Source organism: Bubalus kerabau, chromosome 6 (assembly GCF_029407905.1).
Source record: "Bubalus kerabau isolate K-KA32 ecotype Philippines breed swamp buffalo chromosome 6, PCC_UOA_SB_1v2, whole genome shotgun sequence".
NCBI classification, from domain to species: Eukaryota; Metazoa; Chordata; class Mammalia; order Artiodactyla; family Bovidae; genus Bubalus; species Bubalus kerabau.
This window is the reverse complement of record NC_073629.1, coordinates 89,667,090-89,689,026: the sequence shown is the minus strand read 5'-3', so window position 1 is coordinate 89,689,026 and position 21,937 is coordinate 89,667,090.

Sequence of the window (21,937 nt, the reverse complement as noted above, 5' to 3'; positions counted from 1 at the left end):
CAATGCTACATGTTTTAGGTTTTTGTTACAGCAACATTCCACTCCTGGTACCCACTTTTTTGTAGTAGTTAGCTTTTGCTGTATAACAAATACTCCCCAAACTTGCTAGCTTAAAAGAATGGCCATTTATAAACTCAAAATTCTTTGGGTCATCAAGTAATTCTGGGCTAAATAAGCTGGGTGGTTCTGCTAGTCTTGCCTGTGTTCACTCATGCAACCTCAGCCAGTTAAGAGGGTTGGCAGGGGGCTGGTTGCTACAGAATGGCCTTACTTATCAGCCTGAGGATCCATCCTTCCAGTCTATACATCGTGGTTGTTGGCCAATGTGATGGGATAACTGAGCAGCATATCTCCAAAAAAGACTAATTAACCAAGGCTTTTTCCCAGTGGTCTTCATGGTTCCAAAGAGCAGCAGGAAAGCATAGGCTCCAATGCACAAGTGCTTTTAAAGCCTCTGACTTCAGTATGTCTTAAGACATGGCCAAATCCACATTCAAGAGATAGAGACATAGATAATATCTGTTGATAGGAGGAAAAGCAGAGTCACTTTGCAAAGGTGTGTGCATCAGGGTTTGTTGGAGAGAATTTGGGGACATTTTGCAATCCACCTCAAACATGCTACTTTCATGCTGAAGCAGTTAAGAGCCAGCGTGCCTTGTCCATTTCTCTCTTCTTCTGTGCTGGTGACTTCAAAGCATGCACTAAGGTAACAGTGTCTTATGATGGAGGGAGCCTACAGCCCTGACACTGGTTGAGGAGAGTCCCTGTTGATCCTTCCTATGAGTGAGATTTAAATTTTAATTGTGCTATTTCATTGAGACTTTGTGGTCTATATGTTACTACAGCAACAGCTACCCTACCCTGGCTAATATACTCTTCTGCTACATACAAAATTCAGTGTGCATGTGTGCTTTTCTATAGGAAAAAGTCTATAGCCCTCCTCAGATTCCAGAAGGATATGAGACTCAAAAGAAGTAAAAATAGAATAACACAAGAAGCAAAAATTCCCTCAAGAGCTAGAACTTCTTCAGCTCACAGAATTCTCTGTGGTCTCTTTGAAGGCAGTGCAAAGCAGTCTGAAATGTTTGGGACATCAGACAGACCTAGATTGGCATTTCATTTCTCTCATTTATTACCTTATATCCTGAACAAATCCCTTAAGCTCCCCGAGCACCAGTTTCCCTCGTTTCCAGTGTAGGCTTGTTGAAATAATATTTCAATAATCATTTACTGAGAGCTACTAGATGCCAGGTACAATCCTAGGTGCGTAGATATACAAATGAATATGTAATAGACCTTCCTGTAAGAGCTGGCACCACGGTGAGAGGGACAGACACAGTCATATATCAGGGCAGTACCGTGGTTTGGGTTTAGCCGAGTGTGTGTGTGTGCACGTGTGTGCACCTGCATGGGTGTGCATGTGGTCACTGGGAAATGTTGCTCAGAAGTGATGCTTGAGTTGGCCCCTCGGGGGTCAGGAGGAGTTAACAAACCAAGCACCAAAGGGAGGGTGTGTGGCAGTTCAGGGAAAGGCCAGAAAAATCAAGATGCAAAGGCGAGAAATTACACAGCATGTGCGGGGAACCTGACAGTCAGTGTCGCTGGAGTCTGGAGTTCAGCTTGAGTATGGAAAGGAATGAAGCTAGAGAGGCAGATGGGAGTCAGAAGTGGGGCTCGATGGGCAGGGTTAATGATATGGATTTTATCCTCAGTGCAAGGGGGAGCTCTCGATGGGTTTCCGGAGAGAAGGAAGGGGGTAGCTTTCTTTGTGAGAGAGATTGCTAGGCTGCAGTATAGAGAATGGATTAGAGGGAGGCAAATTGGAGCAGAGAGACCGGTTAGCAGACTGTTATAATAGTCCTCTGAAAGATGATGAGGGCCTGAATTAGGGCAGTTGGTGGTGCCAAAGCAAAAGAGGGCATAAACACAGTATCCGTCTCCTGTCATTGAGAAAAGCAAATAACATACTCTTTGTGAATGGCTTTGTAAACAATGCAACTGTGCACAAAGGTGGGATGATTATGACCGAGATTATGGTTCTCTGTTAAGAAGGGTATATTAAGTACCCAGGGCTGAGTTTAGCAGCTGTTTTAAGCAGCCCCCCTCCACACAGCTCATGCTTTTTTCTTGGTCACCTGGTCCTGTGGATTAATGTGCCCAGACTTGTCTATCTTAAGTAGAGTTCCTTGTCTTCCAGGCTCACCTTCCAGAATTCTGGAGGTAAAGCTTTATGCCCCTCCTGCTGTTTCAGAGTCCTCATCAGTGTCTGGAGCCCCTCACCTCCAAGGTTTCCACTGTAGGTTTTTCCGTGAGTCTTGGGGAGCCTGATTTAAAACAGCCCTTGGCGTCCCGCTGTGATAACTGCATCACCAGTGGTGGTGATTCATGATGGGACTCACCCATGGAGGGGTGTTATCACCAGGCTGGTGCCAAACGGGGCCGGACAGAAGTATGAATGGGCTGAGAGGGCAGCAGGCTCTTTGGAGGACTAATTGGCAAAACAATAACCCACGGGAGAAAAGGAAATGTCTCTATTCTGAAATAGAAACATGAGAAGGGGGAAAAATAGCCAGTAAAATGAATGAAGAGTCCAATCTTCTCATGGAAAGAGAATATGGATCCCCAGCCCCTTCCTCTGAGGCAGTTGGCTACACTACATTCCTGGCACCCCCACAATTCTGCCTGGGTCTATGACTAGAGTCACGTGAAATACAGGGAGAAGTGTGAGTTCCACTTCACCCTCCCTTGTGCCATTCTACCACCAACTACAAACTGGCACTTGCCATCTACCTCTGCAAGGATTCAATCAGGTGCTGCTGTAGCTGGTGACCTTCAGCACCCCCTGAAGGGAGTTCAGGTCGGAGAGCAGAAATGAGGCACTCTGTGCTCTGGAAAAACTGGCAGAACAGACCTCCAGAGAGAGAGATTTTCAGGAGCTGATTTTATGAGCCCAATTCTTGGATTCCCTCATATTTAGAAAAGCACTTAATTCCTTCATGGTGACATCTGCTCCTCAGGACTAGCAGAAAACCTTCTGCAAAAAAAAAAAAAAGTGCTTTATTGCATGTACTTCCCCTTTACCAAAATCACATATACACTGAGCCTCCCCACGACCTCTTTGGAGCAGTTTCTCAAGAGCTACCTAGGATGCCGTCTCCCAGGATATAGTTCTCATTTTGCCCCAAATAAAACTTAACTCACAACTTTAACATTGTGTGTGTGTGTGTGTGTGTGTTTAGTTAACACTACTCTCCCTCTTTTCCTTCAACCACCTGCCAAATGTGGATACCTATGGTGACCTTGGGAGTCAGTATTGGAGAGGGTGGAAGCTCTGGCAGGCTGGATTCTTGTATGACTGTGGAGCAGAAACTCTCCCCACTCCCCGGTAAATGGTCTATGCCTGAGCAAGAAAGTAACTTCTACTGTGCTGAGCTGCTAAGAGTATATACAATGAAATTCTACTCAGCCATAAAAAGAACAAAATGTTGCCATTTTCAACAATATGGATGAACTTCGAGGGCATAATGCTAAGTGAAAGAAGTCAGATGGAGGAAGACAAATACTCTGTGATGTCACTTAAATGTGGATTCTAAAATGTAGAACAAAATAGTGACTATAACAAAAAAGGAGCAGACTCACAGATACAGAGAACAAACTAGTGTTTACCAGTGGAGAGAAGAGGGAAGGGACAAAAGGCGTCAGGGAGTGGGAGGTACAAACTATTGGATGTAATGTAAGTTCAAGGATGTGTTGTAAAACACACACAAAAAATGCCAATATTTTGCAATAACTATAAATAGAATGTAATCTTAAAATTGTATAAAGATTAAGGAAAAATTTTAATTAAAAATAAAAACAAGAAATGCCAATAAAAAGAAAATAAACTTCTATTGTGCTGAGCTGTAGAGATTTCAGTGTTTTCCTGTTATGGCACGTTACCTAAACTAATACACTCTCTTTCCCACAGTTCTCATTCTCACCCCCATGGAACTGGCAAATATCCCTTGGAAAGCAGTCATGGGTTCTAAACAGTAGCCAGTATCTTCGACACAGTGCTGGTGCTGGCAGAAAAGCAGCAGAGGAGGCTCCCTGTCTACACCAGGGTTTGGTTTGTCCTTTCTGATGATGGGTATGGGATTCTGTTTCTCTATTATATGTATATCTCTGCAAATAAATATGAATAGGTGTTTCTCTCTGGATCCACACAGATGCCCTGTTTCTTCTATTGTTGATGTTGATAAAGGGTAGGTATGTATTCCTCTCTGGCTGCAAGTAGACAGGAACAGACATAAGACACTGAGCATAAGCAGGACAGTTCGGGAAAACAGAGGGAGTGTGTCAAGAACAGAGGATCAGCACTGATGGGGTGGTTAGCACTGTAAAGGCCAGATAGATGGGGAAAGGTAGTGGTGGGCTCCAAAGGGAGGGCTGGCCAGAATGCCAAGAGGAGAGGCAGCTGTGCAGGTTCTGCCTCCATCATCTGGGATGTACTTATCAAACACAATTGGAAAGTTCGGGAGAGCCCTCCTAGGTACAAATAGACTTAATGCTAGTGATTTAGAGCTGGAAAGGGCATACTGCTTGGTTCCTAGTTATTGACAAGAGCACTGATCAGAGAGATTCTACAGTATATGTGAGAAGACTGGGTAAAGAAGAAACATTAGCAGACAGATGGGTCATGACAGTGGTGAAGAGTATACTTTTAATGCAGTCCTCAAACTGGGGAAAACTTTGAGGAATATCATGAAGCAGCAGTGTGTCCAGGATCCACACATGGGCAAAGTGGATGATTCATAGGTTACCTAGTGGTTCTCAGAATCTATATATAATTGCATGTTTCATATTGGAGCACAGTACATCATATTTTCTATGAAACACTTCTGGTTTCCAGTGTCTAAGGATATTTCACTGACCCCGTAAAGTCCATTGGCGTTACTGGCATAGGCAATGAAATGCCTGGAGTTCAACACAGAGTAACAGGCTTTTGTAAATGTTTTTAGATTAAAGTACAGGAAATTATTTAAAAATAAAATATTGAGTACTCATTTTCTAATTTCAGATTATTTCCAGGAATGCTAGAAATGCGTAAGGAGGGGAAATAGGATTCTGCCTGGCAATATGCCAGGACTAATTACCTGGGGGACTTGAAATGACTCAATGGATTATGTAGTTGCATTGATTTTGTGGATTAACTGTGGAAAATGGTGAAATTTAAGCCCCCTTGTTCATCTGTTCATTCACTCACTAGTGGATCAAATTCAAACTTCTTAGCCTGGCAAATGAATATTTCTCAGTCTATGCTTTAGTTCCTCTGAACTTCATATCAGTGTATCTATATTTATTCAAATATCTAGATATTTTTGATGCCTACTGTACAGGGAGCCTTGGGTTAAAGTGGGGGATGCAGCAGTAAATAAAGCCCATGTTCCTTGCCCACACGGAGCTCCCAGGTTCCTGGAGGAAATAAACTTGAGTAATTGTACATATCTATGATGATGACCTGAGTAACTATAAGTAAAATCATATACTTGCCCGATATTATTAGGGTGATGTCTTGGGGAGGGGAAGGAACTCTGGGAAAATTTACTTACAGTTGGAAACCCAAACCAAACAGTATAGTGGTTAAGTGATCAGATTTTGAATTACTGATGCAATTAATAATGTTACCAGAGTTTCTGTTATCCAGTGTTGCCATGAATAATCATCTCAAAGAACCTCTATACCACTGGTACAGCCACTATGGAGAACAGTATGGAGGTCTTCAAAAAACTAAAAACAGAGTTGCCATAACATCCTGTAATCCCACTCCTGGGCATGTATCTGGAGGAAAGTATGATTTGAAAAGATACACGCACCCCAGTGCTCACCGCAGCACTATTCACAACAGCCAAGACACAGAAGCAACCTAAATGTCCACTGACAGAAGAATGGACAAAGAAAATGTGGTGCATACACACAATGGAATATTACCCAGTCATCAAAAATAATAAAACAATCCCATTTGCAGTGACACGGGTGGACCTAGAGATGATCATACTAAGTGAAATAAGCTAGAGAAAAACAAATACCATATGATATCAGTTATATGTGGAATCTAAAGGATGACACAGATGAACTTATCCACAAAATAGAAACAGACTCATAGACATATAGAGCAGACTTTTGCTTGCCAACGGGGAGGGAAGGATTAAGAATCTGGAATTAGCAGATGCAAACTATTATACAGGATGGACAAGGTCCTACTATAAAGCACAAGGAGCTATATTCAATATCTTATAAAAACTCTTAATGGGAAAGAATATGAAAAAGAATGTACACACACACACACATATAAACATATATAAATGTTTATATATATATATGTAACACATATAAACATATATAAATGTTTATATATATATGTATAACTGAATTATTTTGCTGTATAGTAGAAATTAACACAACATTGCAAATCAACAATATTTCAATAAAATACATTTTAAAAAAGGATCATCCCAAAACTTAGTGACTTAAAACATCAATTATTTTACTATTACTCACAATTCTGGAGGTCAAGAATTTGAACAGGGCCCAGCAGGAGTGGTCATCTCTGTTCTATATGATGTCTACTGGTTCTGGAACATTCCAGATGGCTTCTCCACTCATATGCCTGTTAACTCGGCTAGGCAGTTTTCTGGGGCCTCTGTCCTCAGGGCCTCTTCTTTAGGTGACCACTCCACTTGGGGCTTCTTACATGCCAGTTTAGAGCTCCAAGAAGCTGCCAGACCAAAGCTCTAGTCTGGAACTGGTGCTACTTTGCTTGTATCTCATTCTATGGGTTATAGTGAGTCACAGGGCCTGCCCTTGTGGAAGGAAGAGACACACAGGTGTGAATACAGGGAGGTGTGGTTCACTGCGAACCATCTTTGGAGACCAGCTTCCTCATTCAAGAAGTGGCATCGTTTAATAACACTGTTGTTTTTAAATATGTCTTAATCAGGAGAGCCTCTTTCTCCTCCAAAGAGTCTGCAAATACCTTTCTTTAACCACTGTTTCTAGAAGTTATGGCTCACAGAGGGAGGTGGGCGTTTTTGATTAGAGAGCTGGGTATGCCACTGTCCCACCACCATGGGAGAACACCATCTCCAGACTCACAGGTAAGGCAGCAATTCTCTGATCAGGAATCAAGACTCACACCAACTTTGAGAACTGGCAGGTGTAAGACCAAGGTCTTCCTTCAAAGGATTTAAAGACTCCTGATACATGGAAATGACACAATGCAGAGACAGAGCATCAGCGAGAAGAGCAGGGACACTCAGAAGAGAGTCAACAGACCTGACAATCAAAACAAAGCAGGAGGCGTAGCTCAACCTGGACTGAGGCTGCACCCTTAGCTGAGGAAGACGTCAACATCAGGACCCCAGTCTAGCATCTCCTTAGCATGTTCTACATTATTTCAGCTTTACTGGGTCATAACAGACATATGACACTAGGCCTGCCTTGCATACACATTAAGAGAACTGGCTTTGCAGTCAGAATGTCTGGTTGTAAATAAAGCCTGCCTCTTGCTGGATGAGTGGAGTTGTGTCAAGTTATTGACTTTTCTGTTTAGGTTGGTGAGGGTGTTTAGCACAGTGCCATGTATAGCAGGATTTTGAAAAATTTTAACAATTAATATTATTGCCATTGTCCTGATGGTTAATTTCATAAATTCCAATGTATATGTCCCTCTGGCAGGATACACGATTCAGATGGGCTCCTGTATCTGTCTACTGATGAGAGAATTTTAGCACCCAGAGCGGACAAGACTAGAATGGCAGCCCTCTTGGCAGAGAGAATATTAATGTCTATCTAGGTGCAGCCAGTACCCACCTTGAAGCTTGTGCTGGGGAGGAAGGCTGTGGCCTTGGTTCCTACACAGCATTGATGAATAGCAGAGTCAATGTTAAGGCTGAATCATCTGGGCATCGAAATCATACTGACTCACCAGCTGAGCTATTTCAAGTCCTGAAAGATGCTGCTGCCCTCAATATGCCAGCAAATTTGGAAAACTCAGCAGTGGCCACAGGACTGGGAAAGATCAGTTTTCATTCCAATCCCAAAGAAAGGCAATGCCACAGAATGTTCAAACTACCACACAATTGCACTCATTTCACATGTTAGCAAAGCAATGCTAAAAATCCTTCAAGCTAGGGTTCAACAGTATGTGAACTGAGAACTTCCAGATGTACAAGCTGGATTTAGAAAAGGTAGGGGAACCAGAGATCAAATTGCCAACATCAGTTGGATCATAGAAAAAAACTAGAGAATTCCAAAAACATTTACTTCTTCTTCATTGACTATACTAAAGCCTTTGACTGTGTGGATCACAACAAACTGTGGGAAATTCTTCAGGAGATGGGAATACCAGACACCTTACCTGCTTCCTGCAGAACCTCTATGCAGGTCAAGAAGCAACAGTTAGAACTGGACATGGAAAAACGGACTGGTTTAAAGGAGTAAGTCAAGTCTGTATATTGCCACCCTGCTTATTTGACTTACATGCAGAGTACATCCTGTGAAATGCCTGGCTGGCTGAAGCACAAGCTGGAATCAAGACTGCCAGGAGAAGTACCAGTGACCTCGGATATACAGATGATACCACCTTTATGAAAGAAAGCTAAGAGGAACTAAAGAGCCTCTTGATAAAGGTGAAGGAGGAAAATGAAAAAGCTGACTTAAAACTCATCATTCAAAAAACAAAGATCATGGCTTTCAGTCCCATCACTTCATGGCAAATAGATGGGGAAACAATAGAAACAGTGACAGACTTTATTTTCTTGGGCTCCAAAATCACTGTGGATGGTGACTGCAGCCATGAAATTAAAAGACGCTGGCTCCTTGGAAGTAGTTCAGTTGAGTTGCTCAGTTGTGTCCGACTCTGCAACGCTATGGACTGCAGCAGCTCAGGCTTCCCTGTCCATCACCAACTCCCCAGGCTTGCTCAAACTCATGTCCATCAAGTCAGTGCTGCCATCCAACCATCTCATCCTGAAAAGCTATGACAAACCTAGATAGTGTATTAAAAAGCAGAGACATTACTTTCCCTACAAAGGTCTGTATAGTCAAAGCTATGGTTTTCCCATAGTCATGTATGGATGTGAGAGTTGGACTATAAAGAAAGCTGAGCACTGAAGAATTGATGTTTTTGAACTGTGGTGTTGGAGAAGACTCTTGAGAGTCCCTTGGACTGCAAGGAGATCAAACCAGTCAATTCTAAAAGATATCAGTCCTGAATATTCACTGGAAGGACTGATGCTGAAGCTGAAGCTCCAATAAATATTTTGGCCACCTGATGCAAAGAACTGATTCATGGGAAAAGACCCTGATGCTGGGAAAGGTTGAAGGCAGGAGGAGAAGGGGACAACAGAGGATGAATAGCTGGATGGCATCACTGACTCAATGGACAGGAGTTTGAGCAAACTCTAGGTGATCGTGAATGACATGGAAGCCTGGTGTGCTGCAGTCCATGTGGTCGCAAAGAGTCAGACACAACTGAGTGATTGAACGAAGATGACACCAGCCCAAGAAAGGTATTTCAAAAAACTGCTTGATGTACAAACAAATTATTTTAGAAGTCTTATGTGAATTTCAATACAATTTTGATTTTTATGCAAAATATTTCTTCGCTAGTTTCTATTCATCCTGAATGTACTAGTCAAATGACTCTGGACCCATGTTTGAGTAACTGCATTTGCCTCGGTCTGTCACTCCTCCTTCTCAGAGGCTCTCTTGATCCTGGAAACTGACACCACAGTCTTTGTGCACGAGCCAGACAAGAAGGAATCCCCTGTCTCCTGAGAGGGCAATGTGGGCCATGGGTATGCACAGACTCTCTACCCCTGCTGCAGGGTGCCAATGTGAGTGTCCCAGTCCATTCGGGTTGCTATCACAAAACACCAGATTGGGTAGCTAATGAACAACAGAAACCTATTTCTCACAGTTCTGGAGGTTGGGAGTCCAACATCATGGTGCCAGCAGATGTGGTGTCTGGTGAGATTCCCTTCTTGGTTCATAGCTGTTTTCCAACTTGATGTATCCTTACCTAAGCAGAAGGGATGTGGGAGCTCAAGCATGCAATCTTAGGGCACCCTAGGGCCAGGTTTTCATCTTAAATTTAGCCAAATCTCAGACTTTTGACCAAAAGCAGACCACAACAATCACCAGAACTCTGACACCTCCAGGTATCCCTTCCTAGGTGGGCAGGGAGAAGAAACCCTCCAAGGAGAATGCACTGCTTTGAGTTTTCAGCCTTGGCCCCAATCACACAGGTGTTCAGCAACAGAGTTGGCATCCTCTAAATACGAATAAGAACCGCAGTGCTAATGACCATCATAGCATAAGGATAATCACAGCCGATTTTATAAAAATGGGCTTTCATACTGACCACAGATAAGTGTAATCACATGCTCCCCATGGTGCTGCTTAGGCTATCATTTTTCCCAGGCAGCTTTGACCCAATTGCAGAAACATAAATTTTACAGAACTTTGTAAGAAGGAAAAGTGCCCCTCTTCTTAGCTCCCTCACTGCTCCGTGTCTCCAAAAGTGAGTCTCAGCTTTCCAGGATGATGCTAGAGTGAGGGGAGGCAGGTGGCCAAGCCTCGGCCAAGGCTGCCTTGCCAGGCTTCTTGTCAATACCTGTTGACATTTCCTTGAGTAATCGTTCTGGGTGCCTCGAGTATATTTCTTCATAACGTCGGAAGGATTACAGGGGGCTTTATTGATTTTGTGGTTTCATGTGTGAAAGATCTAATCTTAATCCTCCATTGTTCATTTTCCTTAACCTTTTAATAACATGATAGGGAGGCAATTTTCATCAGAATGAAAATTGTTTCTGAGTCATGTTGTCATAAATATATGCCATAGACTACTTTATGGGAACAACCATATTTTTGGAAATAATAATACTGATAAAATTTGTATGGTGTATTGCAGTTTACAAAGCACTTTCTCCTATCAACTCATTTAATCCTGATGGCAATCCTGATAGATAGCAGTTACTTTATTTATTTTGATTTATTTATTCTATGAGTCTTTCCACAACATGAATTTTTATTATTATTTGCTGTGTCACAGATGAGGAACTCTCATTGCTCAAGGTCACACAGCTTTTAAAAATAAGGTTTGGAGTCCGGGTGATCTGCACTCAAATCCTGAGGCTGCCAAAGTTGTCAACCTTGGATGAGGGCTTTAAACTCTCTATGGTTTCTTTACCAACAAAATGGGAATGCTGAAGCCTTTCTGGGATTTTGTAAGGGTTAAAGATGATGTGGACATACCACCTGCATAGTACCTGCAACCAAAGTAAAGTCCAATAAATGTTCTTTATTATAATTTAATGGAGAAGGCAATGGCACCCCACTCCAGTACTTTTGCCTAGAAAATTCCATGGATGGAGGAGCCTGGTAGGCTGCAGTCCATGGGGTCGCTAGAGTCAGACACGACTGAGTGACTTCACTTTCACTTTTCATTTTCATGCATTGGAGAAGAAAATGGCAACCCACTCCAGTGTTCTTGCCTGGAGAATCCCAGGGACGGAGAAGTCTGCTGGGCTGCCGTCTATGAGGTTGCACAGAGTTGGACATGACTGAAGCAACTTAACAGCAGCAGCATTATAATTTAAATAACATTATTCCTCAATAAAGGTAAGGTCTGAGTCAAAGACACTTATGTCAAACCTTAGTTCTCCTTTGCTGGAGAGAAATTGGAATCTAGTTTCTCTCGCTCTCCTTCCCTCCTTCTCATCTCTTAACTCTTAAATCCCCAGGGAATGACAATAAACCAAAGCCTCTTCTGATGGATCCCTGGGAGTCCCTGGAGAAGAAAGAGTTAGCTGATAGGCATCAACACACTTGAGTCTTTTTCTCTGGAATAGTATCCACAGGTGAATCCTGAAGGTGCCACATGAGATGGTCCTGGACCCTGGGGGGTATCCTGCCATATTTGTGTCCCACGTCAAGGAAGGATGAAGGGGCAGGCAGAGGTTCTCAGTGTAGCTTGGAGAAGTTATGAGGATCACAGATGAGTTAAGAAAGGAGGGATGGGGCTTTACTCCCAGTCTTGGCATTCACTAGCTCTGAGGTCTAGAGAAAGTAACCTTCTGTACTCTGACCCCAACTTTCTCATTTTTAAAATGAAAGTGCTTACCTGTAATTTTTTCCCAGCCTAAATTCTGCTAGAAACCAAAAAAAAAAAAAAAAAAAAAATTAAAATTCCACCCCTGTCCCATTTCAAACCTCAGAAATTAGAGAAGTGAAGAAGCAGGCAGGAGAAGGATGCATAAAAGAAAGAAAAAATGTTCATGTTAGGAAACTTCATCTTGAATGACTTCTAGTTTTCCCCTGGCACTCACTTTCTATGGCTTCAGTGCTCCAGAACTGAAATGCATTTTCATACTTCCTATTTCATAGCTTTCTGTATTAACTCTTGGATATTATACAAAAAGGCAGGTAAGACAGAAAAAAAATGTATCTCTAATACAGAATGGTAATGCTCAAAATTCTCCAAGCCAGGCTTCAGCAATATGTGAACCGTGAACTTCCTGATGTTCAAGCTGGTTTTAGAAAAGGCAGAGGAACCAGAGATCAAATTGCCAACATCCGCTGGATCATGGAAAAAGCAAGAGAGTTCCAGAAAAACATCTATTTCTGCTTTATTGACTACGCCAAAGCCTTTGACTGTGTGGACCACAATAAACTGTGGGAAATTCTGAAAGAGATGGGAATACCAGACCACCTGACCTGCCTCTTGAGAAATTTGTATGCAGGTCAGGAAGCAACAGTTAGAACTGGACATGGAACAACAGACTGGTTCCAAATAGGAAAAGGAGTACGTCAAGGCTGTATATTGTCACCCTGTTTATTTAACTTATATGCAGAGTACATCATGAGAAACGCTGGACTGGAAGAAACACAAGCTGGAATCAAGATTGCCGGGAGAAATATCAATAACCTCAGATATGCAGATGACACCACCCTTATGGCAGAAAGTGAAGAGGAACTAAAAAGCCTCTTGATGAAAGTGAAAGTGGAGAGTGAAAAAGTTGGCTTAAAGCTCAACATTCAGAAAACGAAGATCATGGCATCCAGTCCCATCACTTCATGGGAAATAGATGGGGAAACAGTGGCAGACTTTATTTTTCTGGGCTCCAAAATCACTGCAGATGGTGACTGCAGCCATGAAATTAAAAGACGCTTACTCCTTGGAAGGAAAGTTATGACCAACCTAGATAGCATATTCAAAAGCAGAGACATTACTTTGCCAACAAAGGTTCATCTAGTCAAGGCTATGGTTTTTCCTGTGGTCATGTATGGATGTGAGAGTTGGACTGTGAAGAAGGCTGAGCGCCGAAGAATTGATGCTTTTGAACTGTGGTGTTGGAGAAGACTCTTGAGAGTCCCTTGGACTGCAAGGTGATCCAACCAGTCCATTCTGAAGGAGATCAACCCTGGGATTTCTTTGGAAGGAATGATGCTAAAGCTGAAACTCCAGTACTTTGGCCACCTCATGCGAAGAGTTGACTCATTGGAAAAGACTTTGATGCTGGGAGGGATTGGGGGCAGGAGGAGAAGGGGATGACAGAGGATGAGATGGCTGGATGGCATCACCGACTCGATGGACGTGAGTCTCAGTGAACTCTGGGAGTTGGTGTTGGACAGGGAGGCCTGGCGTGCTGTGATTCATGGGGTCACAAAGAGTCGGACACGACTGAGCGACTGATCTGATCTGATTTTCTCTCTTTTCCCTCATTGCTTTCCCTCTCCTATTTTCTTTTTCTTTCCTTCTTTCCTACAAGAAAATGCATGATATTCTGGGTCAAATCCTGGATCTCCTTTGATAAATTCTAAATGTTGTGACTTCTGCTACTTGAAGTGAAGTGAAGTCACTCAGTCGTGTCCAACTCTTTGCAATCCCATGGACTGCAGCCTACCGGGCTCCTCCGTCCATGGGGATTTTCCAGGCAAGAATATTGGAGTGGGTTGCCATTTCCTTCTCCAGGGGAACTTCCCAACCCAGGGATCGAACCCGGGTCTCCGGCATTGTAGGCAGATGCTTTACTGTCTGAGCCACAAGGGAAGCCCCCAACACTTGGTACCTGTCATTTCCTCTGTCTGGATGGGCTTTCCTCTTGGATCCCCATCCTCCATCCTGAGAACCCATGTTCATCTTTTCAAGATCCATCTTAAATATCACCTCCTTTGCAAAGCCTTCCTTGACTATCCCAAGGAAAGGAACTACTTCCTCTTTTGGCTCCATAGCATTATCTCTAGGATACTATTTGTGACACTTGAGCTGCTTCACTCCCTTGACTCAAAGCCCTTCACTCTATTCTCTGGCTTTGACAGGTGTCTCTGCTCACGTTCTGCCCCCTGCTCACCTGTTTGGAGACAGGCTTCTTCTTCCTTGTGTTTTATCCTCAGGCTCTCTTTCACGACCTTGAGGCTCTTTTCAATCTGGCTCTTGCTTTCTTGATATCGATTCCCTTCTCTAGTTCCTAGCCCCAAGAATGCCACTGCCACCCTCTTCGATATTCCTCAGGTGAGTCCCAGGATCTATGGTGAAATTAACTTGAATCTGGCACCATTACAGAGATACTTCCCTTGGCCAACTTTCCCTGTGCCTCTGGCATGTTGGTTTTCTTTCAGTGAAGAACAAATCTTCCTTAAGGTGAGAGTTTCCAGTGCTGCCTGTGGTTTGCAAATTATAGAACCACTTGCAAAAATTCAATTCTCACTCCACCTAAAACATCATCAGCACAAAGCATGGATGGCTTTGAAGAACATTATTTTTTGAGTAAGCTCATGTGGAGTTTGATAAATCCTTATCTTCATGATCTATAAACCAGACATTTCCACCGAGAGAACATGGCATTGTTAGTGAAAATCCACATGCATTAATGTAACAGATACTAACTAAGTGCCTTCCATCTTTGATTCAGGTAAATATACAAAGAGCTAGAGAAAGCTATCATAGCCAACCATGAACAGCCGTTTCCTGAAATCTAGGTGTATCCCAAACAAAAGTGGGAAGGCAGTTACTCACTCATTGCCCCCAGGAAGCATAGAGCAGTTAAGGAAAGAGGGGTCTGTCCCCATCTAATTCTGGCCACACCATTTATCTGGAGAGCATGTTTTCTGACTTGAATTTCAGTTCCTTTTTTTTTCTTTTCTAAAATGCAAGTTAAAACACTCACCTTATGGCCTGTTGTGAGAAGAAAACCAAAAATATAGATATGTTTCATCTCAAATACCATCCTCTTAAAAAAAAAAAAAAAAAAGGACCTGAGGAGGAGGTGGGGAAAGAAGGGCCTGGTGAAAAGCAGGGAAACTTGCAAGTGGAATTAAGTAGTGAGCTGCTAAGGGACAGAATCCTGGACTAGCTGTTTGGGGTAAGGAGGCAGAAGGGACTGGGGGGTCACAGGTCAGCCCCGTCTAAGGCAAGTGGACAACTGTGTGTGGGCCAGTTCAGCGTCAAGGCAGAGGGAGACTCTAGGAGACTGAGGAGGGACTTAAAGCAGCAGTCCAGTCTGATGAGATAGCAAGTGATCCCACCTCCCAGGGAGAATCAGGGGCTTGGCTCAAGAAAGTCAGACCTGTGGCCACCCTGGGGGGACTCCTCTCTCCCACTCTGATGGGGACAGCAAAGTCAATTCCAAACCCCACTTGCTGGTGGTGTTCACCAACTCCCTCCATGGTCAGAACTGGCTCAGTGCTGAGCAGGGTGGGGGTGCCATCAAAGCTTCTAGGGGATCTAGGGAGGAGAAGTAACAACTGCTTAGGGTGCAACTTTATGATGGAATTCCAGAAACCTGCTACATGTCATTTTAATTTTTCCTTGTCTCTTGGAAAGCATGGTGGAAATATTAGACTCACCCACACTTAAGTCTACAGGAATTAATAACAAGGAGCCATGGAAGTTCTTAGAAGAAGAGAGTCAATAGGCAGAGAAATGCTGAGGAATATTTTGCAGACATTGTTTCAGAAGAAAGACAAGGTGACCACCTTATGAGGCCTGTCCTGCAGTGGTGGTGGGATGTAGAAGGGGGTACAGATGGACATGTGTGATCAAGGTGGAACTGTAAGAATTCTTATGTAAAGACTAGCGAAAGAAGTGTGGATGGTGGTGAGTCAGGTAGCACTTCTTCGCTGGCCTCTTCAGGGTACTCTGTCTCTGTAGGAGAAAGGCTGGATGCTTCAGCCACCACACCCCCCCTACCACACTGCCCCTTGCAACGGAGAAACTCAGAAAGTGAGAAAGGGTGAGGCTGAGAGTCTAACCATGTGGAGCGGCCCAGGTAGAGCCTTGAAAGTGGGAAGATGAGGGTCACAGTAGCTCACACCATAGTTGAATGTCAAGCCACTTCTCTGCTGGGTCTCTGCTTCCTATTGGCAGTGTGGGAGTTGGTGTTCACTCCTTCTTCCCAGAGAGGATCACGATGAAGTTCATGGTGCAGCAGCAGCCACATGGGCCTGCGAGACCAGATCTACCTCCATTCTTCACCCATTGCGGACCTCACTGTATTCATATTTAACAGACACGAACCTAGGGTTTAGGTCTGTCAAGCACTTTATAAATACCAGCTTATTTATGCCTCATTATTAATACAATGATAATCTCACCTCCATTTTACGATGAGAAGTTAATTCAGCCAACATCACAGAGTTACTGTGTGACAGAGCTGGGCAGCTGGAGTTTGAATTGTACCATGAAGAGTTGTATACCTTACAGTAAGAATATTGTTCCTCAGTATTTAATACACACACATTCATCTGTATTGATTTATGCATACATGAGACATAATATTCCAAACTCATGGTTCCACAAAGAAAGACACATTCTATGCATAGCATACTACTTACATATTAAAAAACCAAACTCCTATAAGGTAAAACTAGGTATTTCTGCAGTAAACATTTGTGAGTGGAAATACTTAGAAAATCTAGAAGAGACAACTGAAAACTGGTTTTCTCTGGGAAGGATGGTCAAGAGTTCATTTTTTATGTAATATCAAATTATTGTTAATATTAAGAATATATGTATGATTTCTATGTAATTAAAAACATATAGAATTTAAATTTAACATTAAGTACAAATGAAAGTAATTAGCCTCCAATTAAAATAAACAAATATTAAAAAAAGAAATAAAAATGCTAAAAAAAATTAATGGCAAAATAAGCTGGCAGAGAGAGCAGAGTTAGGAGGAAACTTATGAGAGCTTTATGTCTTTTATTATATTTTTATTTTAAAAAAATATATATTAAAAATAAATACATATTTATAAAAAATTTATTTTATTCATAATCTTTATTAAAACAGATAAAACATGCATGCTGAATAAAACAACATTACTATAAGTTGTAAAGGACAAACAAGGGGTTTCATAGATGGACTGTTGTCTTCCGATCATGGCATGATGTTTTGGCGTGAGGGGAGGTGGGGGCACGTTGGTGCTGTGACAGGGGTGAGAAGTGAGGCAGATTGCAGGGGCTTGGAAATAGGAATCTCTGTGCCCTCTCCTTATTCCAACTTACCTAGCGCCATGATCTCTAACACATCTTTGGCTCTGGAGTGGCATTTTGTGTTTGCTGTATTATCAGAGTTGCTGTCTATCCAAGTTATACAACTGGCCAGCCCTCCCCAAACCATTCTCACCTCTTTTGAAGAATGCATGGAGGGCAGGATGCTTGGTCTTTCTTATGGTCCCCTTGAACCTGTTTAGAGGATGATAGTGAGTCACTGAAACCTTGGCCGAAGATCAGCCTACTTTGAGAAGGGGACTGATGGATCTCTATCAACTGCTTCATTAGCAGGGTTTGAAGCTTACAGTGAGAAATCACTTATGTATGAAACTGGAAAACAAACCCCAAAAACTCAGCACAAGAAAACAAAATGGAAGTTATATGAATCCTACTACCAAAGTTTTCGTAAGCTTCTTTTATGAATGTATGTATATGTATATAACCAAAATTGGATCATAATGTGCACATGATTTTATCCTCTGCTATACTGAATTATTAATGAAAAAATGGCACGGGAAACCCTGAGACAAAATATAGGTTCTACATTATTTTAGTGACTGCATACTCATATGCATCAATACATACTTACTGATGCTAAAGATAAATAAAAAGACATGGTCCCTTGTCTTCAAGGAGCTTATCACTGATGATAAAGGCAGAGTCTTCCATCCTACAGATATAACATTTAGATAGTCTCACAGTATTAGAAATTTAATTTCTCATATTTCATTATTATACATAATAAGTAAAGAATATCTTAATATCTATCTGTTTGTTATCATGGGAATTTCCATCTTTTAAATTTGTCTTATACATGGAATTACCATGTTGAAAGTTATGCAACTTTTAAAGATTTTGATTTAAAAATTCCTTTGAATCATTCAAAGTGTTTGAGGGTGCCTGTTTCCTCATATCTTCATCAACAAAGAAATAATCATTGCTAATCTGATAGGAAAACATTGTCTTGATGAATTTCTTTGATTACAAAATTTTATACAGCCAAAGAAATACTTCTTGGCCCATAACAATATTGGAAACATAAGGTTTGTAGCAATATAAAATTTCAAAAAGCACAATGAGGTGAGAAGTTTATTTTCTCCCTTTTGAGGTCCCCCTCTCTAAGGTTACTTACTGCAGGGTTAGCATAAGCCTTATATTGCTCCATGAAAACAATACTCCTGGCATATAGGAGGCACTCAATAGATAATTACTAAATGAATGAGCAGTTTCATGAATAACATAATAAAAATCTTCTATGGGTACATAAATACCTACATACATATTTTTATACTATTAATAGAAATGGGAACTTACCAAACCCACTCTTATTGTTGACACTATTTCATATAGGCTTATTTAGACTTATTTCATTTTGAAGAAAGACTGCATAGTACTGTAATTTAATGTGCTCCCTATTGATAAAACATTTTGCTGTTTTCTACCTCTAGCTATTATTTATGGGCTTTTTGCATTTCTTCTTTGGGTATTGTTTGTTCATATTCTTTACTTTTCTATAAGTATTTTCCTATAAGCTTTTAGGAGCTTTCTGTGTATTCAGGATAATAAAGTTTTTTTTAATAATACTTCCCTAATTTTTCCATCACCTTTTACTGTTGTTTGTGGCATTTTTAAAAATAAATTTCCATGAAGTTAAATATCTACCCATTTATATAAATATGTATTTTCTGCATTTGGTATTAGACTTATGAGGTTGTTTTCTACCCCATATGGATATTCATTAATTTATTCTCATATGCTTTGATGGATACATATGATATTTAATTTCTGTGGATTTTAATTAACTATATGATGTGAAGTAAGACTCTTTCTAACAGTGTTTATTATCCCGTTTTTATTTATTGAATAGTCTTTATCCCCACTGCTCTGACTACTTTCAACTATCCATTGATTAATTATACACTAATCTATTGAGCTAGTTTCTACAGTTTACATTGTTTCATAGGTCATTTTATTCTTTGTCCGATGCCAAAAACCCTAAGTGATTTTAGCTTAATGTTTTGAGATCTAATAGACTGTTTATCCTCATTACAATATTTTTTTCTTGCATATTCTCACATGATTTTCTCTTCAGATATGCTTTACAACATTACTGAATATAAATATGTGATTGAAGATGGAGAACTGAGATTATGATTGAAACTGAACTGTGGCAAATTAAGAACTGACATTTTTATAATCTTGAAACTTCCTCCCTGGATTTGTTGTTTCTCTGTGCCATGTTACAAGGTTTTATAATGAAAAAATATCTAGATCGTATGAACTTACATCAGTATTAAATTTACTTTTGCATATTTATTCTTGTTATTTTTATGGAATTTATTTTTCCATTAAAAATAAGTGTTCTAAAAGGTTATTTACGATAATATAGAAAATACTGATTTTTATATATTTATTTAAAAAATAACCACCTTGATTCTTTTATTAGTTCTTATAGCTTCTGGTAGATATTTCCTATTAGAAAATATTATCTGCAAACACTGATAACTTTCCCATTTTAAATGCCTTAAATTCAGAATACTGCTAGATGATAGAGGAAATGGTTGACAGCCTTGACCTCCACCTCATTTTAGCGGATACCTTCAAGTTTTACTGCATTTCCTATTGGTTTGAGGTTGACATTCCTTATCGTGTGAAGGAAATTCTATCATTTTAGCTTCTCATGTTTTTCTCAAAGAGGATAATGAATTTTACCAGATGCCTTCCTGGCAGACATGAAGATGAGACAGTCTCTCTTGACCTATTAATTGCATTCCAAGAATTAACTTTATTTGGTCATGGTTTACAGCTGTGTTTAATTTGCTACTACTTAGGAATTTCTGATTATACATTAGAAAGATCAGGCTATAATTGGTACTATCTTTGATGTTTTATTATTTTAGCTTGGAAATATGAATTGAGAAACTGGTTTTTCTGTGTTATTCAAGAGCTTAAATAGTGCATCATTTTCTCCCTTCACTTACTCCGGGCACATCATGCTCCCTGGCTGTGCCAGTTCAGCTACAGCTCTGGCCTCCACTGCCACTGCTTCGCGAGGAATTCCTGCTCATTTATAAAGACACAACTCAACCATCGGTGCTCTGCATAGCTTTCTTCCACCATTCCATAGTATTAGCTTATGCCTTTCTTAAAGCACTCACCCTACTATTCACCTATTAGTCTTTTTTCCCAACTAGACTCTGAACCTCTTAAAGTGGGAATAGTCATATAGACATCTTAAAAAAAAATTCTGAATCTCCAGTGCCTATCACAGATCCTCGTACATAGCATGTGCTTAGTAACTCTTTGTTACATGAATAAATCCATGATATATTTTTACTTTAAAGTTTGCCAGTGAGAAAGATTTCAAAGAGGTATATGTATGCTTCTTTGCTTTTCTTTGACAAGAGTTAATAATCATCCATTACCATTCTGGGGTAATAAATGTGAGGGGATAAAATAAAAGAATTAAATGCAAAAATATAGACTAGCTATCACTTTCTTTACTGTACTGTAACGTGTACTGAGCATTTGTGTGGGCTTCCTTGGTGGTTCAGTGGTAAAGAACCCACCTGCCAATGCAGGTAACGCAGGTTCCATCCCTCGGTAACACAGATTCCCCTGGAGAAGGAAATGGCAACCTGCTCTAGTGTTCTTGCTTGGGAAATCCTTTGGAGAGAGGAGCCTGGCTGGCTGCAGTCCATGGGATCGTAAAAGAGTTGGGCAGGACTAAACAACTACAACTTGAGGATTTACTACGTCCAGGTATGAAATTTTCAAATTTATGTCTCATAGCAGCCTTATGAGGAAGATATTATCATCTCAACATTATATTCAGTGACCTGAGGTCAAACAACTAGAAAGTTGTGGGGCCAGAACCTACATGGAGACTTCCTGATAAGATTGGGTGAGTTCAGGGTGGTACGGCTATAGACTACCAAGACTTTCTGAATTCAGAGTCTACCCTCTATAATCTGTATTAACTCACCAGTAAAGATAGTACATTCCACTTTGGGGAGAAAAGAGACAAACGCTAAGCAAAGCATGATCTGGTCAAATACTCAACTTTCCAGGTTCTGCCTAAGGTTAGTACACAATAGCAAGAAAACTATTGACTACCTACCTGCTTGACTTTTGCATCACTTCTCTTCTGATGAAAGAGGACTAACCATCAACTATGGGTTCCTTTATTTTTAGTTGATGATATGATGTTGCTTTATTTTAGAAGAATAAACATGGACTGTGTGGTCACTGACCACCTTTCTTTTACCACCTATGAAAGTTTGAAGGGGCACAGACAGGTACAAAGAAATAATTTCCCTTTAATAACTAAGTTCCTAGGTTCTTGAGCTCATGACCGTGAACTATGGTAACTAACTTCTATCATCTGAAACAAGACAGA